The sequence below is a fragment of the Euprymna scolopes genome, chromosome 37, assembly GCF_053919585.1.
Source record: "Euprymna scolopes isolate OS-2025 chromosome 37, ASM5391958v1, whole genome shotgun sequence".
Taxonomy (NCBI): Eukaryota; Metazoa; Mollusca; class Cephalopoda; order Sepiida; family Sepiolidae; genus Euprymna; species Euprymna scolopes.
This window is the reverse complement of record NC_136518.1, coordinates 7,788,906-7,806,365: the sequence shown is the minus strand read 5'-3', so window position 1 is coordinate 7,806,365 and position 17,460 is coordinate 7,788,906. Positions and strand designations below refer to the sequence as shown.

Sequence of the window (17,460 nt, the reverse complement as noted above, 5' to 3'; positions counted from 1 at the left end):
GCAATATTCTTATAGAAATCTCAAAGATCCGAGGGGTATGAATAATATCGGGCACAAGTGTATATATATATATATATATATATATATATATATATATATATATATATATATATATATATATATATAATGTACGTATATATATGTACCTATTTACTATGCCTCCCCACGGGACAGAGTTAGACACCAGGGTCGTTTTTTTAACGTGGAGAAAAGGTACAAAAATAAAAATTGTCTTAGTCGTGAAGGATTTCTTCTCCACCGAAAGAGAACAAGAAATAGAAGTGCAGCAATGCAGCATCTGAAGAACAGATACTACACTTTGATCTTGTCCCGAAGGCCAAGAAAGTAATCGTAATCGTATATATATGTAGTTGAACGTCAAAAAACGACATTATTTTTGCACCAACCGAATAATTATTATCTCGCAATGACTGTATAAACTAGACTGTGGTATTGTCGCGTCAGGTGACCGATACCACCAAACTGACTTCTGCACCCACCCCCCTTTCGTCCTCGATCGCGATCCATCATTTGAGACTCTAAGAAGGCTATTTAAATCTGGTAGAGACAAGGAGACAACGAAGAAGGACATGGAAGGGGCCATAGTACTTGCACAGAGTTATCACTTGGGTGATATAGACATCTACGAGGACAGGGGAGATAGGTGTGCCTGATCACCAACTAGGATGGAAAGGCATTTGTGGGTGAAGTGTGACCTGGTCAGGAAACAATAGCAACTCTCGGGCAAAAATCACGTCGGGGAAGGGGGGCGGCGGGTTTATGCGAGCAAAGGCGGGGGTTGCGAACTGATAACTAAAATAAATAGCGTGAATGAGGCCAGACGAAGGGACCCCCCCCCATCTCTCTTTTCACCAAAATAAAAAAAAGTTAGTTTTTCTTCATCATCTATCCTCACTCCTCAACTCTGGCCCCGTTTCCGCAGCCCTCCCCCCCCCCCCACTTTGTACTAAATAACCTTCTTATCTTCCGAAACAGATGAAACCATTTTATGGCAAAAGGCAATAATTATAATTCATATTTCGAGATTTTATTTAGCTGTTATTTGCTTATTAAGGCCAAAAGCCATCCGAGGAAAAGGGTTAATTAGATGACATGCGAGTTGAGATGTGAGTGAATCTCATGGGGGGAGGCGAGATTGAAGAGGACCGTCCAAGTTGGGATTACTTGTATTGTGTGGATAGGATCTGTTGACATTAGTTGTCAAAATGACCAGGTCTAAAGAAATGCCGTTTTAACGAAGGTTAGTACTGCAAAATAATGCACGTGACTTTTTATTTTCTGATTTTATTTTCGACTTTCTAATTTTTGGCTATTTTGTGACTTTCTCAATATTTTTATTGTTTGTGTTTATTATTATTATTATTATTATTATTATTATTATTATTATTATTATTATTTTACTTTATCATATTTTTTATTACCTATTAAGCTATTCAGCCTCCCCATGTTAAGAACGGCTTTCAGAATAAACACCCGCCAACCTCGAAAGCCGTTCTTTACACGGGGATGTTGTGGGGTGGGGTGCTTATAATACGCTAGGGCACGTCGTAAAAATTGACCCCTTTTATTTATTTTTATTTTCAATTATTAATGGCTCACATGGAGCTTTCAAACAAGTCAACAAACGATCTGATTGGAAACCTGTGGTATTCTCTGGAGGTTGAGTGACTACAAATCTCCTCAGACGTCCAGTTCTCTCCACCTCCTTCGATAGCATTTGCAAAGGAATTTGCATCGTCGCAACAGCCGCTTACCATTGATTTCTCGCCAGCAGTGGGCATTGGTTTATACTGGAATTTGAGTGTCACTAAGCCTCCCTCTCCTCGGTCTTTCCATCCTTCTTAACCCGTCTCAGTTCTTTGGTGTCACTTTTTTATTGGGAGGAGCAGTGATGAAACAATGGGGGGGGGGGATGCATGATGGGGGTGTAGAACTTGTAGATATGCAGCTTCGGTGTTCTTCATTCCCTGTAACGCTTATTCGTTATGTTGTCTTCTTGTTCTCAGCGTTCCAAGGTTTTCCTTAATATTTCGGCCCTCTCGGTGGGGCATTAGAATACATCGACTTCCCCCCCCCCCCTGCAGAGGGTAAAAGTCCCTCAATAGGGGTCCTGGATATGACCTTAAACTATATCCAGTGGTGAGGGCCCCAGCTTGTGGGCTTTGGGGAGTGTGGAGCCACCCTTTAATTACCATTGCTCCCAGGTCCACTCTGACCCGGAGTGGTAGTACCTGTTAGGGTCCCAACTATGGGTTAAATAGAAACCGACGTGAAAACAACAAATATATTCTATTAAACAAAAATTTTCTTCAAAATCTTTGGATTCGGCATTAAATAACCCGAAAAGGGTTGATATGCCGTAAAACAAAAACAACCAACCAACCAACCAACCAACTTTAATATTTCAGTAGTTTTCATTATTGTTAGTCGTTGTACTTTTGCAGTTATTCCTCTGATTCCAATTTCTGACATTCTTTTTTCGAAGTTTTTCGGAATTGTTCCTAGTGCTCCTACTATTATCGGTACTATTTTGATTTTTTTTTCTTCTTCTTCTTCTTCTTCTTCTTCTTCTTCATCATCATGATCATGATCATCATCATCATCATCTTATTATTATTATTATTATTATTATTATTATTATTATTATTATTATTATTATTATTATTATTATTATTATTATTATTATTATTATTATTATTATTATTATTATTATTATTATTATTATTATTATTATTATTATTATTATTATTATTATTATTATTATTATTATTATTATTATTATTATTATTATTATTATTATTATTATTATTATTATTATTATTATTATTATTATTATTATTATTATTATTATTATTATTATTATTATTATTATTATTATTATTATTATTATTATTATTATTATTATTATTATTATTATTATTATTATTATTATTATTATTATTATTATTATTATTATTATTATTATTATTATTATTATTATTATTATTATTATTATTATTATTATTATTATTATTATTATTATTATTATTATTATTATTATTATTATTATTATTATTATTATTATTATTATTATTATTATTATTATTATTATTATTATTATTATTATTATTATTATTATTATTATTATTATTATTATTATTATTATTATTATTATTATTATTATTATTATTATTGCAACTTTCTAATTTTTATTGCTTATGGATTTCTGAATATTATTATTTTTTAATTTCTGTTCATTTATTTGGATGTTATGTGACATTCTTTATTTTTATTATATATCTGGTTTTTTGTTTTTTTCAATATTTTGGTGCATATGCACTTATTAAACCGCGCTATCTTTAAAATAGTATTTTCAAGTTAAATTAATGTTTTACGGTATCTTTTTTGTATTAATTTTTAGGTGAAAATACAGAATAGTTACAAAGCACACGCCTGTCGCCTCTCTCATATTAAGAATGGCTTTCTAAATAATAACGGTATTATTTCAGCACGGTTAAGTACCGTTTTTTATTTATTTTTTTTTTTAATATTTCATGATTTTTAAAAAAATATTTTTGTGATATTCTAGCCATTAGGGTTAATAAATAGCGTATTTTCTGATTTTGTGCAATTTTCTATACTTTTTTTTTTTTTTTACTAATTTTCTGATATTTTGTACTTTCTGTTGTTTTTATTACTTTTTATTATTTATTTTATTTTCTGATTTTTTTGCTTTCTCATTTTTATTGTTGCCCGTGAATTTGTGATTTTATGTTTGTATTACTGTACACATAGATTCGAAAAAGTTGTCAAAAAAACAAAAAAAAAAACAAATATATAACAAATAAATGTTATCAAAGGCAAGATAAGTTACTTTTCTACCTAACTGGATAATTTTTTAGTGTTTTTATTCAATGTAACATATTTATTCAAATCGAAAACATACAGTGTTTACCGATGTATTGGAAAATTAAAAATGGCTCCAGACTCTCTCTTTGACATGGTAAGTTTGGGAAAAGGAATTAAAAATAAAAAAAAGCTAGAGAAAATACTGTTAAAAACCACTGAATATATGTCAGTCTATGTCATGGTAACATATATTGAGCGAGTTTCTAACAGTATTTTGTATAGTTTTTTTTATTTTTAACTCCTTTTTTTCCAAACTGGTACCCTCGGTTTATATTTAACTCCTTTTCCAAATTGGTGCCGTCGGTTTAAAGCCCGATAATTATGACCGTTTTAGATATCCATATCAAGCTCTCTTCAGCCAATGCTCATTACTCAGATGAGTATTGGGCTGAAGACAGCTTGATATGCATATCTAAAACGGCCCTAATTATCGGGCTTGAAACCGACGGTACCAATGACTTATCTCATCTAACAACTTTCTGTACACAAAATACAAAATATAAATACGCTCTTATTTTTCGGATTTTTCTTTTAATTGAGCACTCTGCCTGGATTTCCTTTTCCAAAATGTAAACTAATCTTATATATATGTGTGTGTGTGTGTGTGTGTGTGTGTGTGTTCGTGTGAGTATATATATGTATATATATATATGTGTATGTGTTCGTGTGCGTATATATATATATATATATATATATGTATATATATATAATATATATATATAATATATATATATATATATATATATATATATATATATATATATATATATACATGCACTATCAATTAAACGTTTTTGTGTATTGATATTCTTATTAAAACCCCTTTTTTATTTATTTTAAAAAAGTACAACTTTGTTATATATGGTTCGTGGAATTGCATTAATCTGCAAAAGACGTAGCTAATTTGCATATTAATTCATTTTAATTAATTTCCTATTAGTTTTTTTTTTCTCATGGGATGATCATCTTTAGTAAACTATTACGTGTAATTATATTCATGCAGATATTCTAAATGATTTCTACTTGCGAAAGGTTATAGCAAACACAAACCTATTTCTATATATATTTATGTATGCGTATATATATTTGTTCAAAAAATTTTGCCTACAAACCCCTCTCCCAGCTTTTGGCCTACAGACATGACACAATGTATAAGGCACTCGAACCCATGCGAAACTTTATATTTGGGGTTTAGCCCCATGCTACCTAGCACCTTCTCTACTCTTCTGATGAGAAGCATTAGGCTTCGAAATGCCCTGGCATAAAGTCCCTTCTATCCCCAAAATTCTGTTTGTATTCCATTATTAAATAAATGATCAATTCTATATCTACCAATATATAGTTTTGTGTCTTTATTTCATACTTTTGTTGTCCTATTGTATAAACTCCAATAATTATTGTTGAGCTTGGCATTATCCGGATAAGTCTCCTTTTGTGGAATTGATCTTTCTCTTTTCCTCTTACACATTAAGTTATATATATATATATATATATATATATATATATATATATATATATATGGAAGATCGAAGGATCGGTGGAAAATTGTGCTTTTGAAAGAAAAACTCTTGTTTTATTCAAAAGACTTTTTGTATTCCTACACGTCAACACATAGGAAATAAATACAGAAAAGATATAAACATTAATATATTTTTCGAATTGATCTTTTATTCATATATATTTATATGTATATATATGTATATAGGTATATATATGTCTCTCTCACTCTCTCTCTCTCCATATATATATATATATATATATATATATATATATATATATATATATATATATATATATATATACTCGGGGTTTTTTATTCAAAAGTAAGTGACTAGTGAATTTAACGAGGTTGTTAGATAGTGCTCAATAAAAAGAGCTGATAATACTTGTTTATTGTTATATAAACATGCTCACATCCCTCTGCTACAAACAGCCACTTGTTTCAATCAAACAACAGATATCATCAGGCAGCTACTTGACTATTCAAATGTTCAATGAATAATCTTAAGATTATTCATTGAACATTTAATGCGGGATGCACCTTATTATGTAGGGAGAGTAAATTATTTGCCTCTGTTTGGTTATTGAAGAGACAAAATGTGTTGTTCACATAGCGAAAATAGACTAAGGGTTTCATGAGTCCAGAGAGTAATTGCTCTTCATAGAAACACACAAAAATATTCGCCATTATCGCCTCCAGGACTGAGCCCATAGACACACCTTCTATTTGCCGATACATTACATTGTTGAAACTGAATTCAACAGATGTAATGGCAAATTTCATCAATTCAACAAATATGCTTTCAGAAATGGGAGGAGACGATCTCTGGCTACGATATAAAAGAACTGTACAGATATGTATAGTCTCTAAAATCCGGACGCAAGTAAACAGATTGTTAATGTCAATAGAACACATATATTTATTAGCAAACATGGCAAAAATAAAATGAATCTTTCAAACAGTATTAACTATAATATTTTAATACAGGTTGGAAAATATTTAAGATCCATTTTGTAACTTCATGCTGTGATGACCCTACCATAGATGAAATGACCCTTAAAAAATACCTACTTTTTTAATTTTAGGTAACCCACATATCCTAGGACGGATCGAGCCTGAGGGGCTAACCTCTTTAGCTATGCTAGACGGAAGTGCACCACTTTTAACCCACTTAACTAATTTCTTTTGGAATTTGGTTTCTAAAGAGGTCGTACGATCATGAGTTGCGACTGGGCTCAATTTTTCAAATTTCTCCGTGTCATTCGGTATGATAGACATTTTGCCGACATAATCATGATTAAGTACTACAACCCCCTGAACCTAGTAATGACTAACGGTTTATGTCGCAGATCAGAAGCACGGGCCTGTGGTTATGAAATCTGCCCCACCCTCCCTACTCTCCTGATCTTGCACCCTCTGACTTTCACCTCTTCCCAACCATGAAGTTGTTTTTGAAATGAAAGCGTTTCCCATATGATGCAGCCTTGATTTCTGAAGTCACGTCGTGGATGGAGGACCAACCTGATGTGTTCTACAAAAACGGTCTCCAGATTTATTTTCTCGTAGAGTTTTAATGATTGCAGAATGTTCTTTTCTCCGTTTAAACTCTGAATGAGATATTGGTCTACTTGCATAGCTGTTGGTAGGGTCGTTTAATTTTGTTTTAAAATCCCTTACTTTAATTTCAGAGACGGGTGAAAGTCTCTCTGCTGATGCGTGGAGAAGTTTAAAAATTCTAGACGATCCTAAAGCGGCCACGAACATTGTTGCAATGCTAACTGAGGACCAGGAAGCATCCTGAGAAATGGTAGTAATAATAAGATATGAATATTTATTGATTTCAAACTGTTGCATAGGGGTGCATATTAAAAGAGAAATGACGGGAGATTCATATTGGGCCATATAATACACGAAAGACGATGCTGATGAGGGAGAGACAGAGAAGACATTTACACATATACAGTTCTGTTCTGAGATGCTTGGGACTTTATATATATACTGAGGGTGATAGGGTGATAGATGTACAGTTCTTATATTTCTTGTAACAAATATAGAGAGGAGGCGGAAGGGTTACGCAATGTTCATAATGAAATGATTAAAACGTTACGTTTTGATTTGTGGAATGACGACACAAAGACAACAGTTACAAAAATCGATGGTGATTCTTTATTTCATTGGACTGGTCGAATGATGATGACGTCAGGAATTCATATTTGTTCTACATAGTTTAATCTTTCTACCCTTCGCTTCCAAAGGGGCAGCTGACCACTGACTGCCAACTGACTGACCCTGACGATCTCTGCTGACTATCAGACTCAATTGTTCTGCCTCAACTGCTGCGTTAACTCTAGCTCCTATATTGAGAATCCACTTTTTGCTATGACGTCAGAAATGTGGTTCCAAAACGTGACCAACTCACGTGGATAAGCACACGTTTTCCAAACACACTTTGACAAAAAAGAATCCTCAACTAATCTATTTTAAACCTAACCTTTTTTTAACAGTACATTTTTAATTTGTATCGTTCATTCTTTTTAGCTGACATTTTTAATTTTGGTAAAAAAATGAACAATCAATTCTTTTTACAATATAAACAATATCTAACTATTTATTATTAGAATTTAACAATAGGCCTTTTTAACATGCTGATTTCTAACATTCTATTTCTGAACCTTGCTTACAAGGTTCGAGTCTCGGCTTATCCTAATCTCATTTTCCCTTCTCCAATGTTCTTCTTATTTACAGTTAAATAGTTAGAGATTTATAAAAATTCGGAATCGGGAATTTAGTACGAAATTGGTAATTGTACCGGAATCGGGGGAAAAATTAGAATCATCCCATCACTTATATATACATATATGTATGTATATATATATATATATATATATATATATACATATATGTATGTATATATATATATATATATATATATATATATATATATATATATATATATATATATATATATATAATTTTTTTACTATGATAATTAAATACCTACAGACACTAGTGTTTAATCCTTTCGAGAATCTTCAGTGCAGGATGTCACGATTAACGCCAGTTGACAGATTCGAACTCAGCAACAGGAGCCATTTCTGGCTCGATTAACATTCGGCTACCATTAACCGCGTGAAATAAAGTTGAATTCAAACATTTTAATTTTTAAATGTTCTGTACTTCAGTCAGACTAAATCGTTATACGATCTAATCGTTATACGATGATCTATGCACACACATACACACACACACACACACACACACACACACACACACACACACACACACATATATATATATGTATATATATATATATATATATAATGCTCCTCGTCTTGAGTTGAGCATATTGAGAAGTGATACACGAATTACCATTAGCGTATAAAACGATGCTCTTTGTGTAAACAAATCGAGCTTAGGTATTTCAGACGATGTCAAAACATCGTTAAACTCACGACTCACGACTCACTCAGCAGCCGCCGATAGCGTAGTGGTTAAGAGCCTTGACGGTCGTACAGACGGTCGGGTTTCAATCCTGGCTTGAGGTAGTTGCCTGTCTAGCTGCACTGATGAGCTGTGAAACAGCAAAACAGTACTGTATGTGGATGACTATATATATATATATATATATATATATATATATATATATATATATATATATGTATATATATATATATATATATATATATATATATATCGTCTAGTGGTATGAAATGTTCTTTTAATGAATGTGTGTATACAGAGTGTATATACATTTATGTATACGTGTCAAAGTCATCTATATGACGAGTATGTATATATACGTGTGTTCGTCTATGACTGTCTAGTGTGGTGATCGTCTAATTTAGAGCTCGTTGTGTGTGTATGGTCATTTAATTACAGTTCACAACGGAACAAGAATATACATAAATACTTTTACAACAAAAATGACGAATAACACTTATTTGGGGCTTTCAATATTTGGCTAATCAGAAGCATATATGGTCTACATTTGGTATTTTGGCCTTTTGGTCAAGATCAAAGTGTAGTCAATAAAAAATATTTTAAAAATTGGGAGTTAAGTAGGATGTCCCCCAGCATGAAAGGGTGAATGCGGTATTATGGTGAAAGATACTAGCTGGGAGAACTTTTGATTTTGTTTAGTTCTGTAGTGACAAGGATGACCAACGACACCCACAATCCCCTCCTTTTGAGTTGGCCATGAGCCTAAGTTTTTTGTTCATTGTTGATTTTCTATGTATTTTTAACATGAATAAAGGATTTAATATCTCAAAGTGTAGAATCTGTTCTTCAGATGCTGCACTTCCATTTTTTGTTCTCTTTCGGTGAAGGAGCAGTCCTTCGCGACCGAGACAATTTTTTATTTTTGTACCTTTTCTCCACGTTAAAAAACGACCCTGGTGTCTAACTCTGTCTCGTAGGGAAGCATTATAACTAGGTACATTTGGTCTTGTTTGACAAAAAGCTGCAATGGGGATTCTCCCCAAGGAATGACAGAGCCTAGGGTTTTATTTTCGGCAACTTTATGTTCCAGCGTACCCCCCACCCCTTTTTAGAAAGTTGCAACGCTGATTCTGACTATCGCCATTTCTGATCCCCTCTGCTTGAAGCTGTCACGATCTAAAGACCGTCTCTCTCTCTCTCTCTCTCTCTCTCTCTCTCTCTCTCTCTCTCTCTCGACTCGGACTGACTCAATTAATTTCTACGTATCTCAAAAAGACCATTTACTCTTTTAAATGACGTCATCAGTATACGTCACTGAGATACTCACCTGATGTTTTTACATGTCATTATTTCTAACTTGTCAACTAAATTATTATGATAACATTTTAAGATAACATTCCTGGTAACTATTAAATGTAAATAAATATTTATTTTAAATATTTGGATTATTCTTAAACATATTTTAGCTGCCAAATTTTTTGGCTTGAATAATCATAATAATCGTCGACTAGTACACGTTTCGGCATTGCTCGGCCAATATCAAAACACTTACTAATTTTAACGTATCTCAAAAGACCATCACCCCCTCTAAATGACGTCATTATTATACGTCACTAACATAACCACCTGATATTTTTACATGTCATTATTTTTAAATTGTCAACTAAATAGTTATGATGACATTTTTAAGTTAACATTCCTAAATCAATGTAAATAAATATTTATTTTCAATATTTTGATTATTCTAAAACATATTTTAGCTGACAAAACTTTTGGACTTGAATAATCATAATAACTGTCCACCAGCACATTATCTGGCATTGCCCTACTAATATCTAACAATTAAAATGAAATATTTTTGATGTTTCTGAATTTTTGAGATGAAGATTGGTTATTCGGATTATTTGGATACATCAGACTACTGTTCTCATCTTGAGTGTGATTTTCACAACGTTTTGGCCGATGTAACCTCCGGCCTTCTTGAAGTGTATCTTGACGAACTCGAGAATGTATCTGTTGAACTCGGGAATTTGGACGGAATTTCAAGCGGACCTTTTATTTACTTCACGAAGGCAATGTGCTCTTGTTCCATCAACCATGACTAGAAAGAACCCCTGTGAAGTAAATAAAAGAGTTCCGCTCTAAATTCTGTCCAAATTCCCGAGTTTTGACAGAAACCTTCCTGAGTTCGAAAAGATACAACTTTCAATTTTCAGTATTTACTTCGACAGTATTCAATACATAGGTAGAGCTAGGTAGTAAGTTATGAAAATATATATGGCAATTAAGCTACACAGAATATTCCGCGTTTCATTCTCGTGAGAATTCGTCATAATTAATTGCGATATATATTTTCATAACTTACTACTATATATGTATGTATGTATGTATGTATGTATGTATATATATATATATATATATATATATATATATATATATATATATATTATATATATATATATTATATATATTCAATGAAACACATGTAAGACGTATTAGATAAAATATGAATAAAGTGCTATAAGTTTCCATGAAATATATAAAAGGTTTTGGAATGGTAACAAACTATATATATATATATATATATATATATATATATATATATATATATATATATTTTTAAATAGTTTATTTGTGGAACAGAATTTACAAATGACAGAAAAACAATTCTTTTGGACCCTAGACGTCTTTCGCCATCCTCATCAAGTGCAAACGATGCCATTTTTTTTATCTTTTTTAAAAACGAAAATATGGGTAAGAAATTACAATTAATAATGAAAATAAAAGCGACTCTTATTTGCAATTATTATGAAATATATGTACAGGGAAAGGATACAATAAAATGGATTAACGCATGTGTGTGTGTGTATATATATATATATATATATATATATATATATATATAACATTAATCATATATATATATATATATATATATGATTGCAACGTCTCGTCAGACGAGTGCCACTCCCTCATACTCTTAAAGTCCATAAGCCCAAAAATGACTTCCATCTCCACAGGACCATTTTAATAGACAAATGTCTGAGGGAGTATCTATACACAGATGATGTTACAGAGTCTTAGCTTTGTACGACAGCTGTCTCTCTCTCGGTTCAAAATGTTGAGATCCAGCAAGAGGCAAAAGCAAGATAGCCAGCAACAAGTTAAACTGAAGACCAGCTTAATGCGGGTACTGGTCTCCCGCTGTATGTTTTTTTAAATCACAGATTTGCTTCTCCTAGAAAGGTTGCCTTAACCACGGCTTACTGGACCCCTCTCAACCCCAACACACACATACATACACACAAACACACACGGTGCTAGTTGGCCGTTGACTCAGACAAAGGGTTCATTCGCCCTTTGGAAGGTCTTGTTTTTAATCCTTCAGGGAGACTAGCCACCCTCCTCACCAAACAAGTCTGGTTGGGGAACCAGTTTAGTCGCCGGTCACCCGACCATTAGGCAGGTAGTACTAGATTACATGGTACCAGTAGCATATGACATGACCTGATATATATATATATATATATATATATATATATATATATATATATATATATATATACACATACATATTTATATATATACATACATATATACACACATATATACATACATATATATATACATATATATACGTATATATACATATATATATACATACATATCTATATACATACATATATATACGTACATATACATATATATATACATATATATACATACATATATATACATATATATATACATACATATGTATATGTATATATATATATTAAAATAAAGTACTATGATGTACGTTTATAATCCAAATTACAACGCAATATTTTGAAAAATAAACAAATTCATTTAAAATTAATATTTCGAAGATAGACTTTATCGTTCAAGTTTTATATATATTTTTTTCTTCCTTGGTTAGTAAAAAGTCCGCGTGTTGTTCGTCTGCGGTTTCATAATATTACGTTGTCATTTTGCTTGTAAACGTATTTCATGCGTATTTTATTTTAAAGTTTAAACAACGCTTATATCACGAAGCACCACTCTGACTTTCATATCACGTGCGCAAAGCGTATTCTTCCGGCATTTCAAAGCGAGGCCACAGACGAACAGCAACACGCGAATACTTTAGTAACTTTTCGTTCAGTTTACTATTGTAGCGATACGCCAGAGACATTAAAATGCGTAAATAAATAACATTTCAGTTACGCGCACATTTTCCGTATCCACCCGCGCAAATTCTGTGGAAATAAAAAGTAAAACTTTGTCTTTTCGTGCGGACGTAAGACAGAGCATACCACGTGATAGGGTATACACTTTCCGTCCAATCGACGCATTTCTCAAATCCTTTTTTGACAGTTTCGCTGGAGCCACCCAAAAGCGTATAAAAAACACCACCCGGAGATCAGCGGTCTCTCTTTGGTCTTTTTGCTTCTCTTCGCCTTTCTTCCCCTCTTTTTATCTTTTTCGGTTGGTCGTCGTGCCGCGAACACAGGCGACACATAGAAGACAGAAATGTATTACCGCTAATATTAACGTTTCAATCTCATTGGATTAATTCTTAAAAAATAACCTTTTGTCTTCTCGGACACATTTATGGGGCAAAATTACCACACTACTAGAACTAACCAATTTAACTTAGTTCAGACTTTGCCAACCTCTATTTAGCGCCAAAAGTCCTCTGGGGACGTCAAATCCTGGTGAAAATGAACAAACAGTGCAGTTTTAGGCCTTAACATATGTAAATTTTAGTTCTGCACATGCAAAAAAAAAATAATAAATAACTACGTCCATTGTTGGCTCCCCACTCATTTAGCCCCAAGTCCGCAGTCCATATTTAAATTTAAGTTCAGCACCATGCAAAACTGCTAAATAGACATACACAGAAAATTTTGGACGAATATGATAAAATAGTCCCCAAAATGGAGTGCTTTTATTAGCTCTAAAAGAGCCCCTGGGGCACACCCAATAGTTATCGCGAAGTATAGATAAACAATTATATAGAAATCAGTTACAACTTTTCAGAAAGTTTTCTAAAAATCCAAGACAGTTTTTTTTTTTCAATCAGCACATCATTTTTTTTTTTTTTTTAATAAGTACAAAAGTGTTAATTTTAGCCATTTTAACCCGAAAAGCTCCCCCCCCCGGGGGGGCACAAGTTTCCCGAAAAATCCGTTCTGATACATTTTTACTCATATCATATTTAATGTTTGTGGAAAATTTCAAAAAAATTCCAAAGCTTAGTTATTGAGAAAAGTGCGGACAGACGAACGGAAGAACGGACAAGGGTGAATTTACAGGCCCACTCTCCTTTTGTCGGGGATCAAAAATGATTTATCTTCATTGTTAAACTTGCAGTTCAGCCTGGCTTTGCTGGGGCCCTATGTACTGTTCATAACTTTATGTTCATATATATATATATATATATATATATATATATATATATAAATTTTCAAGGTAACCTACATCTAAAATTTCAAGTGGTTAGACCCAAAATTGGCGGAGGAGTTTGGTAGTCTACAAATGTCAACTCTTAACTTCAACCTCTTGGCAGCCGAATTTTCGCCCCAAAACTGATTTAAAAGCTTGCTGCATGTCTGAATACCTCTTATGTAAAATTTCAAATGTTTAGACCCAAAATTGGCTGAATAGTTTGCTAGAGACCGCAAAGGTAAAATCTTTTGAACTTTGACCCATTGCCAGCCAAATCTTCGGCCAAAAACGGAAAACGCTTGTCCTATACACTTTATGTAAAATTTCAAATGTTTAGAACAAAATTTGGCTGAGTATTTTCGTAGAGATTGCAGATGTCAATTTTTTTTTTAACTTTGCCCCTAATTTGACCCTTTAACATTTATTGTTTGTGGCTCAAATTAAGTTAAAATGTTTGATCTATATTAGGCACCGCCAAAAATGGCCGCAAAATCAAGTTGTTGTTGTTTTTTAAAACGAAATTACATTTATTAAAATCCATTATTTCTGAGTAACTTTTTTATTTCCGGAAAGATAAAACCCTGAATTTTATCATATAGAAAACAGAATAATGTAAACTTTTTCTACTATTTTTAATTAAATTTTAAATGTTAAATTTTCCCAAAAAGTTAACAATTGACATTTTTTTGTCTTGCACAAAAAACGTACATAAATATTTTTTAAAAAAGGTTTTTGAAATAATTCATTTATTTATTTGTTGTCTAACTAAGATTTAGGATGATTTTCTATGAGAATATGCAAAAATATTATAATATAAGTACCTGAATTTCAAATAATTCCACTTATTCATATAGGTAACCAGATATTTCGCGTCGATGCCGAGTCGAGATCGACTCTGTTTACGTTTGCTTTTTATAAGAAGAAAACTATGGAAGACCAAACAGGCCAAAAAAAACTTATTTTTCAGTGATTATAATATAAATACCTGGATTTCAAATGATTCCACTTATTTATATAGGCAACCAGTTACTTCACGTTGATCTAGAGTCTAGATCGACACTGTTTACGTTTGTATTCGATAAAAAGCAAACTATGGAAGACCAAACAGGCCAAAAAAACTTATTTTTCAGTAACGAAAATTTCAATGTATTATTAACGCTGAGGCTGGCCAGTACCAGATGGGTGACCATTTGTATGAGTTTGGTTTTTAATGTGTATGTGTGTGGGGGCCAGGCTCCCCAAAATGGGGGGGGGGCAATTTAAAACAGAATAAAAAAAAATTATTTCAGCGCGTTTGGTCCACCGTAGTCGAAAGGCGGCAAACGTTTTCAAACGAGATCGAAAAAAAATGATGCTATTTTTAACACAAAGGGCACAATATTTATCGAATTTTTTTTTTTTTTGTATCGATTATTCAAAGCATGCTCTGTTTAATAATGGTCATGCATTATTCGGCTCGCTAAAAAAAAATTGTTAATTTATTTATCAAAAATTTTAAAATGGCTTTTTTCGTATAAATATTAAAATTTTTTTTTTTTTTTGTTTTGCTTAACTTAAATTAATTATTTTACTTAACATATTCACCGAATTTCACACTTTAAAACTCAAAAGCGGGATAATTAAACACAATCGAAGTTCTGATTTTCAGACGTCAAAATAAGGCATGCAAACAATTTTTTTTTTTTTAATCTATAATTCTGTCCCTTACAACAACACAATATGTTTTGTTCAGTTTCAGATGATTATTTTAAGCATATTTGTTCCCACTTCAAAACAAGGGGGGGTTTTGTAAGCAAAAAAAATATATATATAAATATCGTTTATGAAAAATAAGTACACTGTTATAAAGTTCATTCTTCTCCTAATAATCGCTGAAAATTTCGTATTGATCGGATAATTACCTGATTTTTGGTAGATTTTTAAAAAGACGGTCCGTCAAAAAGTACTGACCTGCCCCCCCCCCCCAGTTTTGGCGGTGCCTAATCTATATCCAAGTAACCTACATCTAAAATTTCATGTTTTTAGAACCAAAATTCGCGGAGGAGTTTGGTAGAGTTTTCAAAGGTCAAATCGTTGAAGTTTGACCACTTGACAGCCAACTTTCTGGCCGAAAACCGATTTAAAAGTTTTTCCCAAACCTCAATACCCCTTATGTAATATCTCGAGTCTGTAGACTGAAAATTAACGGAGTAGTTTGGTAGGGAAATGTCTTCACAGACACAGACACTTTCACTTTTATAGACATATAGATAAAAACTTATTATAAACGCTAACGTTTGTTCCACCATGATGCGGATTCTGACACTTTTATTTATTTATTTATTGTTTATGTTGAGGTGTGAGCGATTTTGATCTCACGTCACTGATGTGACGTTGGCATCGATGAGGAACGGTCATTCCTTGTTATCACACTGGCGACACTTATACACACCCCGCAACAATTGCACTTATGATGACGTGGAAAGAAATATTAAGAGAAAAAAATATAAAAAATTTGGCGGAAATCGTCTATCAGCAAAATATTATTTTAAAACAAATAAATATTATTTTTCATATTGCATTGTAATTTGGCTTATAAACATATTTTATTTTAAAATTTAAGCCATGCTTATATCACGGAAAACAACTGACAGTTTGATTTTATTTTTATTAATTGTTAATATATATATATATATATATATACATAGTCATCCAGTCCACATACAGTACTGTTTCGCTGTTTCACAGCTCATCAGTGCGACTAGACAGGCAACTACCTCAAGCCAGGATTGAAACCCGACCGTTTGTACGGCAGTCAAGGCTCCTAACCATTACGCTATTGGCGGCTGCTTGAACGAGTAGTGAGTTTAACGATGTTTTGATATCGTCTGAAATACCTCCGCTCGATTTGTTTACACAAAGAGCGTCGCTTATATGCTAATGGTAATTCGTGTTTCACTTCTCAATATGCTCAACTCAAGGTGAGGAGCACTATAGTCATCCACATACAGTACTGTTTCGCTGTTTCACAGCTCATCAGTGCGGCTAGACAGGCAACTACCTCAAGCCAGGATTGAAACCCGACCGTTTGTACGGCAGTCAAGGCTCCTAACCATTACGCTATCTACATATATATGTATACATATATACATGCATATATATATATGTACATATATATATATATATATATATATATATAT

General features: G+C 32.5%; 1 protein-coding gene across 8 annotated transcripts in view; it reads left to right on the top strand.

Annotated features, from left to right (window-relative positions):
* The window catches only part of LOC145261064 (hydroxysteroid 11-beta-dehydrogenase 1-like protein), a 321,599-nt gene that overhangs the window by 113,001 nt on the left and 191,138 nt on the right, over positions 1-17,460 (top strand). The window contains exon 2 of one of the 8 annotated variants that reach the window (XM_080119227.1): positions 3,422-3,497. The exons of 6 other annotated variants lie outside the window; for them this stretch is intronic. The gene's annotated coding sequence lies outside the window, so the exon portion shown is untranslated. Of the gene's footprint in view, positions 1-3,421; positions 3,514-17,460 lie in introns of all 8 variants that reach the window. One more of the 8 variants, XM_080119228.1, reaches the window with a different exon arrangement.